Genomic DNA, 17449 nt, shown 5'->3' with positions numbered 1-17449 from the left:
TCCAGCCTACACCACTGCCATCTCGGTGTAAGTAAACAATCTTTAAAACTACCGCTAAGCGTTTGTGCCTAATTCCAGCTCGTCGCCCTCCCTCTCCGATCCAGCGTGCCCGGGCTGCTGGCCACAGCCCACGTGCAGCACGGAAAAGGGCTCAGGTCGCTCCTGGCTCGCACACTAGGAACCAATTTTTCCCAATTTTCATAGGAAACAATGTTATAAATGAGGGGTTGGTTCCTGATCCAAGGCCCAATATCCTATTTTCACCAAAAATAACCCAGAATTTTATACTCAATCAATTATAGATGAGTAATATAACTACATTAATGTATTTATATTGTAAATAGCAATCACATTGATTTGGAAGGACTTATTTGAGGTGACTCTGCTGGACTTTTTGAAAGGCTCTTGGTTGAAGGGTTCCTGGCTGGAGTCTTCTCGGGAGTCTTGGCTGCAGGTTTTTCTGGAGTCTTGTCTGATTTCTTAAAGTGTCCAAGGAAGTTTGGACAGATGTTCTCCAGGGAGATGGGCGATGCAGCGAACTTGTTAGCTGGTGTGGCATGGCATCGGATCAAGCATTATAAAGTTGAAACTGACATCAGAAAGTTGAAATGGTGTCAGTTTATAAAAGTTGTAATTCAATGTTGTAAGTTGAGGACTGCCTGCATCTGCCTAACTTAGCAGAGCAGACCAAATACCTTAGATGAGTCCTATAAAAGAATGCTCAGTGGATATGGGAACATGAAGATGAAGCTGAATTTAAAAACCTGAAGGAAAAGATAATGAAGCTCCAGTACTAAAATACTATGACCCTAAAAGACCTATTACATTGCCAACAGATGCTTCTAAAGAAGGCGTTGGAGCAGCTTTGGTTAAAAAACATGGGGATAGCTGGAGACCAGCAGCATATGCATCTAGGGCACTCTCTAAGTCAGGGTGTCTATATGTACAAACTGAGAAATATACCAGAGAGAAATGTTCTGGCTGTAAAAAATTTTATATATTCATCTATGGGAAGCCTGTAATAGCTGAAATTGATCATAAACTTCTGGTAATTATAGCAAAGAAAGGGTTATCAGACATGCCACCCAGATTAGAGACTTTTCTTTCACCTGCAAATGTGTGAACTAGTATACGCCAGCAAAACATCTAATTATTTCAGATACATTGTCCAGAGAATATGACACGATGGAAAATGACAGAATTCCAGCCTCAGACATAGTGCATGTTAATCTAATTAAACGAGTGATTCCTGTCACAGATAAAATGTGGGCACTAATTGCAGACACTACTGCTCAGGACACCACATTGCAAAAAGTGATAACAGCTATTTGTGCTGGTTGGCCTGGAAAACACATACCTAGTCCCAACTCTCAGTTCAAGAAAGAGCTGTCAGTACTGGATGGCATTTTGTTCAAAGGCTCATGACTTGTTCCAGCAATGCTAAAGAAAAACATTCTAAACAGAATACTTAAGGGGCATCTAGGCATTAAAAAATGCAAAAGGAGATCAAGGGGTGCTTTATAGTGGCCCAACTTGTACAACATGCCTAAGGTACAGAGATCAGTGCAAAGAAAAAAGCCCATAATGGTCATGGAGGAGCCCATGGCTCCGTGGTATCAAGTGGGGATTGACTTATCCATACATGCAGGAAAAATTAGTGCTGAATTATTATTCTCACTATTCTGAAATTGTATTGCTCAAATGCACAACAGCAAACCATGTCATAATTCACATCAAATCGTTTTTTGCTAGACATGGAATTCCACAAATTGTGAGAACAGGCAACAGACCTCAGTTCAACTATCTTGAGTTTGAAGAGTTTGCAAACAAATATGGATGATGCTCATCAGAATGAAAAGCAAGATATCAAAACACTAAAAAAAATTCAGTGAACTGGAACAAGAATGGTACTATGATAGAGGTTCCAGGGAGTTACCAGAACTGCACAACAAAAATATGGTGCTTATCTCAGATGGACAAATATGGAAACAAAAAGCACTAATTTCCCATCAAGAAGCTCCCATATCCTATAAAGTAGACGCGTGGGAAGGACAGGTATTAAGAAGGAACAGGTGACACTTGCAGCTCATAAAGGGGAGAAAAGCAGCATCATGAGATTCATCAAAGGAAACAGAGCTAACCTCAGAGCAACAAGAAAAAACAGAGGTGATTGAAAATCATACAGAAGTAGAGACATCTGAACAAGGAAACCAAACAAGAGCTGAACCAATAAGGATTGAGAATGCAGAGAAACTGAGATCACTTGGAGCTAAAAAGCCAACACAAAGACTAATAGAGACCTGTTAAAAGGTGCTTTAACTATGGGTTGAACTAAACTGCCAATGTTAATATTATATGGGGGTATGTTACATATAAAGGGGGAAGATGTGTGGGTACTGTTAAGAGTGTTATATATAAGTTGTTATATTTGCCTGGGGATTGCAGGAGGGAACAGCAGAACTGCAGGCAAAATACTGCTCTCTGAATAAACAAGCTTTATTGTTCTATAAGCTTAACTCTTTGGTCTTTTGAGAACAACACAGCACTGGGTGCAGTCCTCCCTCCTTAGGCTCTCAGAGGCAGGCAGTGGATCAGATATGGTGTGCACGCTGTATTTTGCCCACCCCTGGTTTAGCTACATAGTCCTAAGCTATGGAAATCACATGTACAATTATGTATTTTGGAAGTTGAAAGAGATTTTTTTTTTTAAGTCTTGGACATCGCTGGTCTAAGCCATCAGTTTCTAACGCATTTAGCCCCACTGCCTGGATGAGTGGTAAGGGGCTGGTCCACAGGCTGATCCCAGAGTACAGAGCTGTCACCTGGCCTGTAGGGCTGGAATTTGGTGGTGGGACTGTTAATTGCTGTATCTTACACAGCCATGGCAGCTGTTACTCCTACTACGACCAAATGTCTGGACATATGAAGAGCCCTGCAGGCTGGGTGATAGTGGGCTAGATACAGGCCGCAGGCTGTATTTTTGGTCACCCCTGACTTGGGCAGATGCATAGGCGCCGACTTTGGTTTTTGTTGGTGGGTGCTTTGGCCCTATTCACACCCACTACCTCACTGTGAATTGTGGAGCACTGGACTAATTCTGCCTTCCTGCTCAGCCATATAACATGCTTCTGCCACCTACTGGTACCAGCTTGTAAAAGCTTGGTTTCAAGGCAAAGTTTTTTAACATAAGAGAACTCTAACATGTATCATGTCAAACCAGAATGGTCATGGCTTGTCGATGCTAAGCACTCACTATTTTATTTTATTTTTTTTTGGTGGGTGCTTGAGCCCTGAAATGCTCATGGAGTCAGGGCCTATGGACAGATGGCATACTTATGTTGGTTTAAAAGGCTGGTTAATTCTGTGTTTATAAAAAAAAAAAAAAGAGCCAACACATGCAACTTAGCTGAACCTGGTATAAAATTGTCATACACAAAAAACTTCCTCCAGAATAAAACTACACTCGTAAGTTATGCTGCTGTAAAGTATCATCTTGCCACTTCCATCCTGAAGCACCTGTTGTAGATTTGTTTGGGGTTTTTTCCCCTCTCCCATAGTGCCCTTTGTGTCTCTTGCATACAAGAGGGGCCAGACATTGGCAAATGGTAACTTATGAGCACAGGGGCCTGGACTTGATAACACAGGAGTTTCCTTCCCCTGCAGTAGATCCCAGATACTTCACAGGCTTAGGTTCCTAACCTGCTGTGAAATGAAGGTTTGTGAACCAGGCATACAGAAGTGCAGCAAACAGTTGCACTCAACTACTGAGGTGATGCAGATGTCTGTTGTGGCTTTTATTTAAAGAGGTGCTGCTTGTCCGATCAGCTATGCTCCATTTGAGTGGAGAAGAGGTGCTCTTTGAAATAAAAGTTTAAAGGTCAGCTGTTCAGCTGCTGCTTTACTCAGCAACCTACTGTGAATTAAACAGGTTACAAATGATCTGGGTTCTACTGTGTTATGTTTCTATGTTTGCTTAATACAAGGCTTTTCAACTAAGTGCCTGGGTGGCGCTGCACAGTCCATGAGCTGTATCCCATGTGGGCTACTCCAGTATAAGCCTTGAGCACCCTGCTGCACCATGTGCCTAGGAGCCCCCATGTGGTAGTATGCAGTGCCACCCTACTCCCTTGGGTGCAGCAGGAAGGAAAAACTGGGGAGCCCAGAGACCTCAGCTGAAACTGTGCCCCCTGCCCTGGTTAGAATAAAGGGAGGAGTGGTGACCAGTTGAGAGCCTGGAAGCCACAAATTAAGCTCTTGCAGGCCATGCGCAGGCTTCGGGCCAACATGTCGGACAGCCCTGACTTGATACAACTGAGCCAAAAACCTGCCACCTAATGACAAGGTGTTATAATTGTCCCTCCTGCAAGCAGCTACACTGGACTACCAGCTCATTGGCCAGCTCTGGGTCCTGATTTAATTTACACTGCTCTGATTTGCCCCAGTGTAAATGTCTTATCTGTTTAAACCCTTAATTCCCATATAATCTCCCATCCTGTTTCCCTCTTTCTCTCTGTTCTTTAACAATGGTATTTCCTAACATTTGAGTATTTAAACACATATCCTAAATGTTGAATTAACATGGCCGTATGTTTAATTCTGTATGAATAAACTATGAAAATGACTATGAAGAGGCATGTTAGCCAGCCCTCCTGAGGGTCTTATGTGAATTTTCTCTGATAAACACTTGAAATGTGGCATTCATGATGATAAATTAAGACTTCGTCATTTGTTGGTATTTTTTACTTAATGTTCCCCTTTTTGTTGATTATGACTTAGGCAACAATTGAGTATAATCATTTTTAAGTTTATGTAGTATCTTGCATGCTCAAAGTATCTTACAGCTGCTTACAAAATCATAAGTACTTGTGATGGTGTGGAAGACGTGCCAACTCTGCAGGTAAGGTTTTTCTCATACAAGGCAGCGGATCAGTGATGAAAAATGGCACAGAGCGAAAGGATGAGCACTGGGGAAACATCAGCGCTGGCGTGGTTACACTTTATAAGTGCATGCCATCGGCACTTAAAGGGCAGGAATCCCATGCTCAGGTTAAAAACAGCCTGACCCAAAGAGACAGGAGGACTGGGAGTGAGGTCTGGGAGCCCTAGGAGGGGCGAATGGTGGAAAGGAGTCTGCCAGCAGCAAACCCACTGAGGCAGCTCAGAGAAGCCGAATGACTTACTCACAGGTTGGTCCTGGCTGTCAGGGACAGATGATTGGGACCTGATCAGGGACACTGGACCTGAAAGAGAAGACAGAGAAAAATTGAGAGTACAGTGGGCCAGATTAGGGTCTGCAGTAAGTATGGCCCTTGTGAACCAAAGTTCAAAAAGGTCTTGCAAGACAAGGACCTGGGTGGTCCAACTCTGGGCTGGAGGACTGTGAGAGAGAACTAAGCCCCAGAGTGATTTTTGTGTTGTGTATTGTTTTACTTTATATTACCTGCCTCAGAAGGCACTATATGAAAGCATAGTCTGTATGCACTGAAACATCTACTTAAGATCTTAAAGGTTGGTGTAAGGTAGGGTGCAGGGGAGGCAGAGCCCCAAAAGACTGTGCCAGGGCTGGCTTAAGGATAGCACCCACGGGGATTAATATCTTCCTCTCAAGTTGTATAGAAGAACAAGTTGTGGCAGGTGAGAGTGGTTGCCCTTACCCCAGTCCCAGTTGTACAACACTGTCCACTTGTAAAAGAACTGAGACTGTAAGAGATCCCGTGGAAATGTTGAGATGCACCTCACAGGATAGGCATGGGCACTTCCACATTGGTGCATTGGCTGGGAAAGAAAAGGAAGCCAGACGCTGGAGGTAGATCAGGAAATAGATGAGAATATGATAGCACAGATGGACATATTAGGACAAATACTACAGGCCATTAGAAAAATGTTGGAAGTGTCTCACAGAGCACTAAGGTGTACCTGCTCCTTCAAGAGCAGCTTAGCTTAGCTAGGGAGTCCTGAGAGGTAGGCTGGACTCCACAGCTGCAGGCTGCCTTGGCAGAAGGCTAATCAAGGTATTAGCTGGCACCTGCACCCAGTCAGCTGACTGGAAGGAAGCAGGGACCTGGGCACACATAAGTCCCAGGGCTGGGGCTGGCAGGAAGTTAGTTTTGTGTCAGCAGCCAGGGGGAATGAGCTCTTGCAGAGATGCTTAGTTGCCTGTTCTGCTGCTGGTAAGACAAATAGACTCTAGGAGCTCCTAAAGCATCTGGGGGTTAGGAGGCACACATCATTGAGGGAGAAGCTTGCCTTCTTAAAGGGGCAGAGTGCAACCTCCAATGTTATTGTTGTTGTTATGTTATAGCCTAGGAGCTTGTATTTAGATGTTATTTGAATCTGGTGGACCAGGATGAGATAATTTGGGGAGGAGGAGGCCTCATTAGGTTTGAGGTAAGCCTAGTGTCAGTGAGGGCACAACAACAGGGCCGCAGCAAGCCCAGCATCAGTGAGGGCACTGTGACAGGGGGTGGAGAGACCCGAGTGCCAGAGGGCGCCGCTATAGCGGGTGGAGGGACCTGAGTGCCAGAGGGCACTGCTACTGGGGCCAAGGGCCTAGTGAGAACAGGAAGCTGAGCTAGACTGCAGCCTCATCAAAAGGGACAATGTTGAAGTAGTTTCATAGTTTCATAGTTGGTAGGGTCGGAAGGGACCTGAGCAGATCATCAAGTCTGACCCCCTGCCATGGGCAGGAAAGAATGCTGGGATCAAATGACACAAGCTAGGTGATCATCTAGCCTCCTTTTGAAGACCCCCAGGGTAGGAGCGAGCACCACTTCCCTTGGAAGTTGGTTCCAGATCCTAGCTGCCCTGACTGTGAAGTAGTGCTTCCTGATGTCTAGCCTGAACCTACTCAGTCAACTTGTGGCCGTTATTCCTAGTTACTGCTGGTAGTGCTCAGGGGAACAGGGACTCTCCCATTCCCTGCTGGTCCCCCCTGGTAAGTTTATAGTGGCCACCAGATCCCCTCTCAGCCTTCTCCTGTGGAGGCTGAACAGGTTCAGTTCCCGTAGCCTCTCCTCGTAGGGCCTGCCCTGCTGACCCCTGACCATGCGAGTGGCCCTCCTCTGGACCCTCTCAATTCTGTCTACATTCCTTCTGAAGTGCGGTGCCCAGAACTGGATGCAGTACTCCAACTGCGGCCTGACCAATGTTGCATAGAGGGGGAGGATCACCTCCTTGGACCTGCTTTTGATGCATCTGTAGATGCATGACAAGGTGCGGTTAGCCTTACTGACTGCATCCTCACATTGGTGGCCCATGTTCATCTTGGAATCAATAATGACTCCAAGATCCTTTTCTGCCTTTGTGCTGATGAGAAGGGACTTCCCCAAACTATAGGTATGTTGCTGGTTCTTTCTCCCTAGGTGCAGTACCTTGCACTTGTCAGTATTGAATCCCATCCTGTTCTCATTCACCCACCCTTGTAACCTGTACAGATCTAGTTTCAGCCTGTCCCTCTCCTCTAGCATGTCCACTTCTCCCCACATTTTAGTGTCATCCGCGAATTTGGATGAGGTGCTCTTCTTCCCCTCGTCCACATCACTAATGAAGATGTTGAACAGTGCGGGCCCGAGGATCGAGCCCTGGGGTACCCCACTGCCCATGGCCCTCCAGGTTGAAAATGACCCATCCACCACCACTCTCTGGGTGCGGCCCTCCAGCCAATATGCAACCCATCTGACTGTGTAGGCATCAACGCCACAGTCACCTAATTTTTTAATTAGAATGGGGTGAGAGACCATGTTGAGGGCTTTCCTAAAGTCCAGAAAGACTACGTCCACCGCGACACCTGTGTCTAAAGATTTTGTGAACTGGTCATAGAAGGTAACCAGGTTGGTCTGACAGGACCTGCCCCTAATGAACCCATGTTGGTTGCCCGTAAGCATAACCTCCCCTGCTGGTCCCTCACAGATGTGCTCCTGGATAATTTTTTCAAAGAGCTTCCCCAGGACTGTGGTAAGACTAATGGGCCTATAGTTTCCTGGGTCCTCTTCCTCCCTCTTTTTGAAAATGGAGACCACATTGGCCCTTTTCCAGTCTTCTGGCACCTGGCCAGAGCACCATGAATGCTCATAAAGCTGTGCCAGGGTTCCCGCAATGACCTCTGCCTATTCCCTCAGCACCCTGGGATGGAGGTCATCTGGACCTGCTGATTTGAGCACGTCCATCCCCACCAGAAGTTCCCTAACTAGGTCCTCTCTGACCCTAGGCCTAGCTGTACCTCTCCTGAGTTCAGCTGGAATCCCAGTGGGGGGGATGTCCTAGTCCCTGCTCAGAAAAATAGAGACAAAGAATTAGTTAAAGAGGTCAGCTTTATCATCTGGTGCAACCAACAGATTGCCAAGCGTGTCCTGCAGGGGCTCCACATTACCCAGTGCTTTCTTTTTACTCCCTATGTATTTAAAAAAGGACTTCTTGCTATCTTTGATCCTGGTTGCAAGTCCTGGTTCTGTCTCCGCCTTAACCTTCCTAACAGCCCCACTACAGTCTCGAGCAATGGAGGTATAATCCTCTTTGTTATGGTCCTTCCCTTCCATCAGGTGTGCACCTCCTTTTTAGCTTTCAGACATTCCTGAATGCCTTTGGTGAGCCATGGGGGCTTTTCAGGCCCTCTTGCCCCCTTTGATTCACATTGGGACTGTCACCCTTTGGGCTTGGAGGATCGTTTCCTTAAGGAACAACCACTCGTCTTGGACTCCCAACTCCCCTACCCTCCGGGACATCAGTGCCTCCCCAACTAATCGCCTTAACTCATTGAAATTGGCCCTCCTTAAGTCAAGGGCTGCTGCCTTGCTGCAGGCCTTTGACACCCTGTGCTGGATGGTGAATTCTAGTACTCGATGATCGCTATTGCCCAGGTGGTCAAGAACCCGCAGTCCCCGCACCAGGTCATCGCCTGTGGCCAGGACAGGTCCAGCAAGGCATTTCCCCTAGTGGGACTGTGCACCTCCTGGGTTAGGTGGAGGTTCTGTATCTCGGCTAGGAACTTATGTGAGCAGTCAGACCTGGCCAACTGCTCCTCCCAGCAGATGTCCAGGTAGTTTAGGTCACCCATGATGACCACGTCCCTTGACTTAACTGCCTCTGCAAGCTGACCTGAGAATTCCCAGTCCAGCTCTTCCCCCTGGTTGGGTGGTTGATAGTAGACACCCACCGTTAAGTCCCTTTCCCCCCAACCCCCTTGTATTCTAACCCAGACCACTTCAGTCTGCCCGTCCTCTGACCCCGTGCTGTTTGTTGAGGACATGTATTGTTCTTTGACATAGAACTCTACACCCCCAGCTTCCCTCCCCCTTCTATCCTGCCTAAACAGTCTATAGTCCTTGATGTTTACCATCCAACCATGGGTTGAATCCAACCAGCTTTCAGTGAGGCCCACTATGTCTGGGTTTGTGTTATCTAGCAGGAGGGCAAGTACCTCCTGCTTGTTCCCCATACTACGAGCATTAGTGTAGAGGCATTTAAGGCCTCTTATGGGTGCATGCACCTCCCCCCGATCCCAGGACTATCCGGACCCCTGGGTACTTCTTTTGCTTGTCACCTGTCTTGGCTGAGAAGTGTTCTTGTGTCCCCCTGTGGCCCCATCCCCTGGTGAAACTAGTGTAAAGCACGCCATATGAGATCAGCCAACCTGGAAGAGAAGACACGCTTGCCTTTAGGGGAGAGGTGAAGCCCATCCCACCCAAGCATGCCCCCTGCATGAAAATGCGGGTCGTGTCAAGGAACCCGAGGCCTGCCTGGTAGCACCAACTCTGAAGCCGCCAGTTGACCCCTCTGATAAAGGCCTCATGGCGCCGTCCACATCTACTTACTGGAGAATAGAGGAGAATACCACCTGCACCCCCATTTCCTTGAGCTTGGCCCCCAGGGCCTCATAGTCCTTCATGATGTGGTCTGGACTGCTCCCCACTGCATCATTTGTTCCCACATGGATTAGAACCATGGGGTACTGGTCTGAGGGTTGAATGGGGTCTGGGATCATGCCTGTAACATCCTGAATCCAAGCCCCAGGCAGGCAGCAGACCTCATGTACCATGGGGTTGGGTCGGCAGATGGGACCCTTCGTTCCCCTCAGGATGCCGATCACAAGGACTTGGCATATCTTCTTCATGGTGTTCCATTCTTGCTCACACCATGCCATGCGCAGAGTGGCACCACCACCCCAGAGGCATCCACTTTGACCTTCTCCTCTAAGGCCGCCAAGGCCTCAAATCTGTTCCCCAGTTTTCCCGGGGGAGCCACCACCATGCTAGCCCGAGCAGCCCTGGTTCTGGTGGTCACCTTCTGCCATTCCTCTGCTGGGCATCCTTCCCAGGAGGTCTGTCTGCTGGAAGACTGATTCTGCAGAGAATAGAAATACATGTCAATGTCATCCTCCACAGCCCTGATCCCCCATAGCCTGGTCACCTGAGCCTGAAGTTCCCTCACCTGCTTCTCCAGGGCCCAAAGTCAGGCAGAAGAGGGACAGGCAAGGGAGCCTTCAGACCCCAACCCCACCCACAGCCTCCAGGTCCCCACCAGCCAGCCCCCACAGACATGGGGGCAGGGGGCCACCGACCCTACCATGGGCTCCGTCTGGGTGGAGGCCTCAGAGGAGCCCAGGGTAGGTGGCACCACCGAGGCGGGGTCCCCTGAAGCTGCCCTCTGCATCCTTACCACCGGGGTGCAATCCTTGTTGCCACTCCCTCTTTTCTTACCATGTCCATGGAGCTGTGAGTCTTCCTCTCTCTCTTGCTGGATACTCCTCCCTGGCTCCTGCTGCACTCCCGCCTTGTGTGAATGCTGGTGCACATGCCAGTGCGCCCTTTCAGAGCATACAATCTATGAGGCATGGGGTGTGGTAAAGGGGAAGTTTTGGAGTCATGCATCTAGGCCATAAGGCTTAGGGTATCTCGAGAGACACTGACTTTGAGTGAGACCTGGCAAGGGATCCAAGATCAGCAGGATCTAGTGGGGTTCAAGAGGACTGTAACCACACAAACAGGACCGTGACTACAAACTCATGGGCAGCCTCCCAACTGATGTCAACCAAGAAGATGTAGCAGGCAAGATTAGAAGGCCACAGGGCAGAGCAGGCATGGTTACAGAGCCCTAGGGTTATCATGGCCATCCCTGGGGACCCCACGCCATGACACAGTGCAACAACAACAGGCACTCCAACAACAAGAGTGGATTTGACATAACTGGTCGGCTGTTAAATGCATAACTGCATAAAATGTCACAAAATGATGATCCAGAAGTGTATATTGAATCCTTTGAAAGAATAGCTCTGCAGGCAAGTATAGATAGAGCACTATGGGCAAGCCAGTTGGGGTCATTACTTAATTAACAAGCACAAGCAGTGTATATAGCACTTCCAAGAAAAGATACTTATAATTATGATAAAGTTAAGGTGGCCATACTTTATAGATTGGAAATAATGCCTGACCACTACAGAAGGTTGTTTAGGGCAAAGAAAGGTCTAGAGGAAGAAAAACCCAGGGTGCTAGTACAACTGCTAAGGGATCTCCTTGGTAAGTGGGTACCACCAGCCCTTTATAACAGGGAAGCTTTAGTGGACCAGATTTTATTGGAGCAATTATAGCAGATTTGGAAGGAGATACTCAAGTATGGGTTAAGAGACATCTCCCTAGGACATCAGAGAAGGCTTTAAGAATAGCAGAAGTTTCTGCGACTTCTGAAATTGAATTGGTGAAGGAACGGTGACCTAAAAATACAGGACATGTTAGGCATCGTGATGAACGCCCAAATGGGGGTGTAGGGTATAATGGACCCTGTGGGGAAGAGCAAAGCAAGGCCCTGGAGAAGAACCCAGGAAAAGATGTGTTGTGCTATAGGTGTGAGCATACAGGGCACATATCCAGAGTGCCCTCAGAATGGAAGCAAGAAGTGGAGAGTAGGGAGAGAGAACCACAGATTCAAAGAAGAAATAAGAGAGAGTGAAAATGTAGACGTGATGGATTGTAGCTTTGGCTGTTGGGGAGAGAATGGTCTGCGATAAACTGGTGGTCATAGCCTGGGTAGCGGGGAAAGCCCTGCAAGCCACACTGGGCACAGGTTGCTCACAAACTTTAATAGTGAGAGCTGATCTGATACCAAAAGGAGTAATTAAATGGAGTTAGCCAGTGCACATGAGGTGCATACATGGGGGACTGACCAATATGAGAGGAGAGTGGTAGAGATGAAGGTAGGACTGGCACCTGAACTAGATGGGGAAATGATAATTGGATGCGACTGACCACCCCTATATGATGTGTTCAATGAAGTAAAACAGGCAGAGCTAGTGAGAAAAGGCTGGCCCAAAGCGTAGGGGTGGTTGGCTGAGGAGAATACAGAATCCTCCTTAGAGGATGAACCATTAGTGACCCTCGGGGATAGGACTACCAGGCCTCAATTCAAAGTAACCCAAGACAAAGAGGATGAATTTTATAGAGATCCGTAAGCAGAAAGTATTAAGGATGGAAGACTAGGTGGTTCGTCCTGAAATACAAGTAAGTGACCCATGTTATGAGATCTACATGGGTTGCTGTACCAGGTGAAAAAAGGGAGAACAGAGGGCAAAGAAGTGTGGCAATTATTGGTGCCTCATTTATTCAGAAAGACGGTATGGGAATTGGCTTATGCATTGCCAATGGGAATCATCTTGGTAGGGACAATATGGTTAGCAAGGGGGGTAAGTTGGTGGGTTTTTTTGGCTGGGGGTGCACACGGAAATTGCATGTGTAGATGTCAGGCACGTAAGTAGTGCCAGTGAGTGATGGAAAAGCACTGGCGTGGGTACCACAACAGGTAGTGCCTATCGTTGAAACTCCATTTGACCGCATTGCTTTAGATATTGTAGGACCATTGGCAAAATGTAGCTTGGGGTATAAGTACATCCTAGTAATAATCGACTATGCTACAAGGTACCTGGAGGCAGTACCTCTGAGGACCACCACTACTACAAAAATAGCAGAGGAACTTTTGAAGTGGGTCTCAGGAATGAGTGTGCCACACAAAATTATAATAGATCAGGGCACCAATTTTATGTCAGCGGTGATGAAGACCATGTGCCGCATATTAGGGATAAAACACACACATTCATCTATCACCCCCAGACAAGTAGCCTTGTAGAGAGACTGAATGGAACAATCAAGCGTAGGTTATACCATTGCACTAAAAGAGAACCCTGGAAGTGGGATTTATTATTGACACGCCTGTTATTTGCATTGAGACACCATAAGCATCAGCACAATTTTCACCGTTTGACTTAGTGTTCACACATAGGCCCAGAGGGCTGTTACAGGTAGTTGGAGAAACTTGGGAAAGCACAGGTTATAAGGGCATGGAGGCATGACAGTATAGACAAACTATACTGGCTGAAAGGCTGAATAAGGCAAAGCAAATAGCAAGGGAAAACTTGGACATAGCACAGTACCACCAAAAAAATATTGATGACCAGAAGGTGGCAGAAGGGAGCTTTAAAGTAGGCAACAAGATATTGGTTCTTTTCCCTGTGTCCTTGAACAAACTGTTAATGAAATGGCAGGGGTCTTTTGAAGTGACTCATAGGGCCAGCCCTGTGGACTATGAGGTATATAAACTCGGACATGTAAGGGACAAACAGATATACCATATTAATATGTTAAAGGTTTGGAGGGAGCCAGAGGGCTGGATGCTAACCCCAGAAGGGGTGCAAGAGGAGTTGGGGCCGGAGATGGTTGAGACGGATGAAGAGGAAAAAATGGATGAACTGATACAGTGGGGTGGTGTTCTGACATGTAGTCAGAAGGAAGAACTGTCAGGATATCACCTCATATGGACGTAGACCTCTATGTCCTGATGACATCCACCTGCCGGTCCTAGTTAAGACACACGCTGACCAGTCAGTCAGGCCAGGTCGCCTCTCAGTTCTTGCCTGCCACAACTTGATGAATTAATTAATCTTGGGAGGGATGATGACTTCCCCAGACCCGGCACTGGTCATCATCTGCTCATTGCAGGGACTCAGCAAACAATAAATATATCTTCCCACCACAAGGAAAGAATGATCCAGGATGTCCACTGTCTCTCTATTCCCTAGCACACCAGGAAACCCAGTCACTGCCACTGCTTCCCTTCTTGATCTGCCCGGGATCACAAACGCTGCGGTCGCTTTTGATACTCCACCAGCCTAATTGGCCACCTGCTGTGGACAGTCAATGCGGAAGTGCAATGTTTGAGCTCGTCTGAGCTCATTAGACCCGATGGGTCTGCTGCCCCATTCCCAGGGACTTCAGTTCAAACTCGCAGTTAGGTGATCTATCTTGCCTGCCGGCTCCATTTCTCCTCCTCTCCTCTCTTTCCTTCCCACCAGAGTGTGCCGCTGGAAATAGCTCCTGAGGCATGGGGGGAGCCAATCCAGCTCACCTGGCGAGTCAGTAAAGTTTCATAGTTTCATAGTAGTTAGGGGTCAGAAGGGACCTAAATAGATCATCTAGTCTGACCCCCCACCAGTGGCTGGAGCACACAATGAGATCACATGACCACAGACAGGTGTTCATCCAAGCTCTTTTTGAATTTACCCAAGGTAGGAGTGAGGACCACTTCCCTAGGAAGTTGGTTCCAGATCCTAAGCACCCTAACAGCGAAATAGTGCCTCCTACTCTCTAACCTGAACCTATTCTCCAGCAGCTTCTGGTCGTTGTTCCTCATCACCCCAGGTGCTGCTGGGGGGAATAGGACCCTTCCTATTTGGTGCTGATCTCCCCTAACGAATTTGTAGGCAGCCACCAAATCCCCCCTCAGCCTCCGTTTGCTGAGGCTGAACAGGTTCAGGTCCCTCAGCCTCTCCTCATAGGGCCTGCCCTGTTGCCCTCCAACCACGCAGGTGGCCTTCCTCTGGACCCTCTCAAGGCAGGCCACATCCTTCTTAAAGTGCGGTGCCCAGAACTGAATGCAGTACTCCAATTGAGGCAGGACCAAGGTCACATAGAGGGGGAGTATCACCTCTCTGGATCGGCTTGAGATGCATCTTTGGATACATGACAAGGTGCGGTTGGCTTTGCTGGCTGCGGTCTGGCATTGGCGGATCATGTTCATCTTGGAGTCAATAATGACTCCAAGATCCCTTTCCGCCTCTGTGCTCTCAAGGGGAAAGCTCCCTAGCTTCTATGTATGCTGTGGAGTCCTTCTCCCCAGGTGCAGCACCCTGCACTTATCCACATTGAAGCCCATCCTATTACCATCTGCCCAAGTTGGCTTTAGGCGGTCCGAAAACTCCCTCTGAAGTGTAGCCGGACAGCTTTAGAGAGACTCATGGCCCAGATAAGGGGGCTCCCTTGGGGAGGCATTGTCGGTCTCCCCACAGGAACTAGCTGCAGTAATAAATAATTTCAGAGATGTGTTTAACAACAAGCCCAGGAGAGCCTAAGGTGTAGTACACCAAATACATACACCAGAGGGGACTATTATAAGGGAACAGTGGTGATCCTCAACAGACTCTAGACCAAAACGAAGACCATGACAACATCCATAATAGAGCTCCAGTATGCAGATGACAATGCTGTCATTGCTCAATCTGAAATGGACCTCTAAACTATTCTTAATTTATTCTCAGAAGTCTACGAGAGTATTGGCCTAACTCTAAACATCAGGGAAACACAAGTCCTTTACTAACCTGCTCCATATGGAGAAACAAACTCCCCTTCCATTCAAATCAATGGAGAATTGCTGGAGAACATGGATCACTTTACCTATCTTGGAAGCTGTCTTTCATCAAAGGCAGACATTGACACAGAAATACAACACCACTGGAAATGTGTGAGCACAGCCTTTGGATGTCTGCGTAAGAGAGTCTTCTTAAATCATGACATCCTTGCTGAAATGAAGCTCTTGGTTTATTGAGCCATTGTCATTCAAACTACGCTGTATGGCTCAGAAACTTGGACCACATACAGAAGACATCTCAAGAGCTTGGAAAAGTACCACCAAAGGTGCCTTTGCAAGATTCTTCAGATTAGCTGGGAGGACAGACACACAAACATCAGCGTCTTGGCCAAAGAAAATTCCAACAGCATTAAGGCCATGATCATCCAAAACCAACTTCACTGGATGGGTCATGTTGTCTACATGCCTGACTCTCGCCTTCTGAAGAGAATCTTTTTCTCACAGCTGAAAGAAGGTTGGCGAAGTAGCAGAGGGCAAAAAAAGCACTTCAAAGACACCCTGAAGGCAAACATGAAGAGGTGTAACATTGACATCAACACTTGGGAGACCCTTGCTCAGGACTGACCAAAATGGAGGAAGGCTATTTGGGAGGGACCTCAACACTTTAAAACAGCTCATCTACAGGCAGAAGAGGATGAGATGAACAGATGAAAAGAACATCAGAACAAGCAACACAGCTACACAGTGCTCATCCCTCCTGGAAACACCTGTCCTCACTACAACAAGACATGTGGATCTAGAATTGGGCTATGGAGCTACCTGTGGACTCTCTATTAAGATCCTTGGAAGACAATATTACTTGTTCACGAGTGATCACCCATCATCGTCACCACCTACAGCCAGAAGTATTTAAGGAGATAAGAAAAATGACAGAGCAGGGAATCACAGTCCCTTCAAGAAATCCATGGTGCAGGCCTATGGTTATTGTGCCAAAATTGGATGGGTCTCTAAGAATTTGTATTGGTTTTAAGAAATGCTGTGGCTCATTTTGATGCCTTCCTGATGCCCCACGTTGAAGAGTTATTAGAATGAATAGGGCAAGCACGATATATTTCAATGATAGATTTGTTAAAGGGGTATTGGCAAATACCAATGGCCAGAAAAGATCAGGAGAAGACAGTGTTTGGGATGCCTTGGGGGCTTTTTGAGTTTATGAGAATGCCTTTCAGATTACACAGTGCAGCTGCCACTCTTCAGTACCTCATGACCACCTGTTAGCTCCACATATGGCATATGCAGCTGCCTATATAGATCTATTCAATGTCTTGGGACCAACATTTATGACATTTAAGAGCAGTACTAGACGAATTACAAGATGTAGGGATGACAGCTAACCCTCATAAGTGTGTCCTAGGCATGAGTGAAACCAGTTTCCTAGGTTTTAGGGTGGGCCAAGGAGTGATCCAACAATTGGCTATTAAGACTGAAGTGATAGAAAAATATAGGCCACCACAGATTAAAAGGTTGTTGTGCTTGTTTTTAGGTTCAGCTAATTATTATAGGAGGTTTATACCACACTTCGTGGAAATAGCAGCCCCCCTGTCAGATGCCGTATGTGGCCAAGTTAAAGGTACAATATGCTGGACAAAGGAGATGTCCTCAGCATTTGAGACAGTCAAAAGGGCTCTATGTAGTGAAGTGCTGGTAATAACCCTAGGTTTTTCTGAACCATTTATTCTGCAGATGGACGCCTCCAAAACAGCTATAGGTGCAGTGTTAAGCCAAGAGAGAGAGGACATAGAAAAACTGGTGGCCTATGCAAGTA

Source organism: Alligator sinensis, unplaced genomic scaffold (assembly GCF_000455745.1).
Source record: "Alligator sinensis unplaced genomic scaffold, ASM45574v1 scaffold299_1, whole genome shotgun sequence".
Lineage (NCBI taxonomy): Eukaryota > Metazoa > Chordata > Crocodylia > Alligatoridae > Alligator > Alligator sinensis.
Note: the sequence above shows the minus strand (reverse complement) of the source record.